The 3,641-nt window shown below is 47.0% G+C and overlaps 1 long non-coding RNA gene across 2 annotated transcripts in view; it reads right to left on the bottom strand.

Annotated features, from left to right (window-relative positions):
* Positions 1-1,035, bottom strand: part of LOC102010866 — a 13,143-nt gene extending 12,108 nt beyond the window's left edge. The window contains exons 1-2 of one of the 2 annotated variants that reach the window (XR_001236261.1): positions 681-1,035; positions 340-530 (exon numbers count right to left, since the gene is read on the bottom strand). This is a non-coding gene — a long non-coding RNA (uncharacterized LOC102010866). The remainder of the gene's footprint in view (positions 1-339; positions 531-680) is intronic. The other variant, XR_001236262.1, reaches the window with a different exon arrangement.
* Between the last annotated feature and the right edge of the window lie 2,606 nt (positions 1,036-3,641).

Genomic DNA, 3,641 nt, shown 5'->3' with positions numbered 1-3,641 from the left:
TAACCATTGATAATTTCCTACCATTTTGTCTGTAATTTGCTACGTCCCCCTTGTTATTATGTTATCCTTCTTTTATTCTTTAAAAAAAAAAAAAATTTCGTGTTCCTGTCTACCCGCATAAAATATTAGACTGAGAAAATTTCACTAGTGTTTCGTTACTTGTTTCCCGCCTGTCAGCATCAGTGAAAAAATGTGATTATGTTTTGCATTTGGACCTGGTGCATTAAAAGCAGTAAAGGTGAAGGTGAAGAAATGACCTGTGTGTTCCAGGCAGTAAACAGGATGACAGCAGAGGAGTCCCACGTGAGCGATCTGCTGCGCTGCCTGGGGAAAGTTTACCTTTGCACTGAGCTAGCTGGGGAAGACAATTCCCTTTTCATCGCTTGCGTTAACAGCGGTTCAAATGCGGAGACGGAACAGCGTCAGTGTTCTTTTTCTCTTGTGATGTATGACTTGTGCTCAGGTGCTGTTCGACAGGAGTAAGGGATCTGTGCCAGGCAAGAAGGGGCCAAATAAGAAATATTTCCTTTCTGTGGAAGCAAAATATTAGAGAGAAATTTTATATTTTAGAGCTCTGAATCTCATGAATTTGTCCACAAAAGAGAGTTTGGTAAGGAGGCTTACCATTTTACATAGCAGAAAACAGTAAAGAAGATTATTCTAAGCACAAGAACACTCACCTTTGCAATTAATTACAGTTCCCATGAAACAAACAGTGTCAGCGGACGTTCGGACTCCCTACCCCTTTCCGGCTCACCCACGAACGCTCTTCACTGTCCCAGGGGTCTCCCTTTGTGACTTACGATGGCTCTCTCTTACACACCCTTTGTTCCTGTAATGATCCTGGAAAAGGCTTCATCTTCTTTAGTTGGATCTACAAATTCTATTATTCGTCATTTAACCCCATAGAATTGATTTGACCAAAAGGTGCCAGAGAACCAGCGTACACTGGATGTAAGTTGGTTACCTTTGTTGGTAAACGGGTAGCTTTCTCATCCTTTCTTTACTCTGCCACCTTTATTTTTTGAAAGTCCCTTTTATTTTCATTTCCATAGCAACTCTTCGCTCCTCAAACAAACAACAACAATGGGAAGTTCAGGATTTGTTTTTCTGTACTTGATGAGAATACGCAAGGAATAAGTTAGCAGTTTCTGACGTAGAGGGCCCACTGTGGCTTTCTGTCCCCTCCCTCTATGGGGAGATAAAAACAAAACCAAAGCCGACCTCCTTAGTTTTTTGCTCTGTACTGACCCCCCTTGGGAGAAGGGGCATCCGTGAGAGTGAGAACAACCTCACTTTGTCCGGAGGTCCTTCTCTCTCGGCCCTCGCGTGATGCCTCAAGGACCCTCCTGGGCTGTCCCATCTCTGCCCAGGGCACTTCTCTGCTTTCAGAGGAGCGGGTGGGAGCCCTGAGCATGGAGCTTCATCTTGGCAGGCCTGGCCACAGGCCTGTGTGTCCCAGTGCTGTCCCTCAGCTGACAATGTCACTCCTTCTCAGTTTCCCCGGCCCCCTCCAGAACTTCGTCCTGAGGAAGACTTGCACCTCACTTGTCATCCAGGGTAACTCTTCTCTTAGAAAGTGCTTTACTTGAAGAGAACTGAAGTTAGCACGAAATCTTGGGAAAATGGGCAAACCCAGCTCATGTGCTGGGACTTCTCCCTGCCTCTCCTCTCTCACACACACAGGCACTGGGGTCCTGAGTGCGGCTTGTGGAGCCCTTTCTGCCCCTGGAAACACTCGTGTCCGGGTGGGTTTCCCACACCCGCACTGGGCGTTTCTCTCCCTCCTCATTCCTGGCTGGGAAGATCTTTGAAAAGCCAGTGTGAAGAACCATTCGAGTTCAGTTGCCCTATAATTGTCCCAGGAGGTCTTGTCTTACTCCCTTCTGACTAATATACAAGGCCTCTCTACCCGCTCTGTTCTAGGTGCACAGTCAGGGCTCATTCTTAACCTGGAAGGAGGTCGTATGTCAGCAGGGCTGCGACCAGCAGGGAGCTGGGAGGGGACAGATAAGCCCAGGAGGAGACAGGTGAGCCCAGGAGGTAACTAACTACTAAAAGCTGTGTGTCTCTGTGTCATATTATTTCATTTCTGGAAGATCTTAAAACTGACAAAACTCCAGTGACAGAAGGTGGATGAATTGCTGCTTGGAGCAGAGGTGGGGACACAAGAGAACCTTTGGAGAAGATGAAAATATCTCGACTGCTCCTGATCACACAGTGGCTGGCGCATCACAATTCACTGGACATTTAAAATCATAGCTCAGTAAGTAACTGTCCAGAAACCAGTGTAAAACATCATCCCTTAGCACAAGCGGGAAGGCAGGGCAGGAAACTGAGCTGGCGACATCTATAGGGGAGGACCAAAAAATATCTTGAAGGCGTAAATGCTAAAAATTTACTACAGTAAAGGACACACCGCCACTACTTCCCCTCAAAATGCTTGTCCTCTCTTCAGACACACATCCCACTGTTCTTACCAATTCCTTTTTAGGGTCTTTACAATGATAATCAGGAATAGAGTGTGACAGCTGCCCACCATCCAATGCAAAAGCAGGCTGTGCGTCCCCATCCGCCTCACTGACTGAATCTGGCACCAGGTGACTCTGGTTCCTTTTCCAAGTCAAAATAACCAGGAAAGAATCATTCTGAACCAACTCAGGACACCCAGGCAGCTATGACAGCGCAACTAAAGATACTTGTGTTATCTACTGCGTCTCCTAGGGTCCGAATTCCTTCCTTGGGGACCCACCGATGTCCTGCATATTCACAAAGAGAACAAGCTCCTTGGTGTGGAGCAGAACTGCTCTACTTATTTCTTCTCTTTCTAATTTTCTCTTTCCTCTTTCTTGTTTTCCTTGAGGCTCCAGTGCTCAGGAACGGTTCCGCTAAACCGCAGTTCTTTACAGTGTGGGGAGGAGAAGGGCGGGGCGTGTGCTGGAAGCCACAGCTCAGGAGACCACGAGGGACACTGACAACAAAACATCATACTGAGAAAATCTGTGAATTTGTCTCACACCCAGAACCCCAGATCCTGTCTCCCCAAGTCCCGAACAGCGTGTTATGGCATTCCCTCCCGTTTGTTGTCCACAGATCCTACCCTGCTATTCCCCGGCACTTTGGAGGGAGTGTGCATTAGACCAGACCTCAGCACGCGGGTTGCACGTCCCACCCACCCTGCCTCTTCAGGAAGTCTGCAGTCGTCTCTCCTGGCCAGGCCTCCTGACAGCACAGTGCTTTGGTTTGTTTGATACGAGGTTTTTCTACGTAGGCAGAGCTGGCTTGAACCTGTGATCCTTCTGTATCAGCCTCCTGACAATGTACCTTTCTATGTTTTCAGTAATCTCAATGATTCCGGATTGATATAAAATGTATTAAAGTCAAGTCACTGCATAATTTAACTTCAGTTGTGAAGAGGTTCTGAGGGGGACTGTTTTCCTTGAAAATTTGATAAAGTAGCTCTGTGGTCGTTAATCTGCTTGGGCATTCAGTGTGTGTTCACACCCGCAGTGAGGTGCTCTCCAGACCTCACTCAATTACAGGTCTCCGTGACTTTGACTTACCTACCCCTGGCACTGAAAGTCGTTTTAAGTTTACTCGGTTCGTAAGGGATATCTTTATAAACTCTGTTACGTATAAAA

Source organism: Chinchilla lanigera, unplaced genomic scaffold (genome assembly GCF_000276665.1).
Source record: "Chinchilla lanigera isolate Chin_1 unplaced genomic scaffold, ChiLan1.0 scaffold00053, whole genome shotgun sequence".
NCBI lineage: Eukaryota > Metazoa > Chordata > Mammalia > Rodentia > Chinchillidae > Chinchilla > Chinchilla lanigera.
Note: the sequence above shows the minus strand (reverse complement) of the source record. Positions and strands in the feature narration are given on the sequence as shown.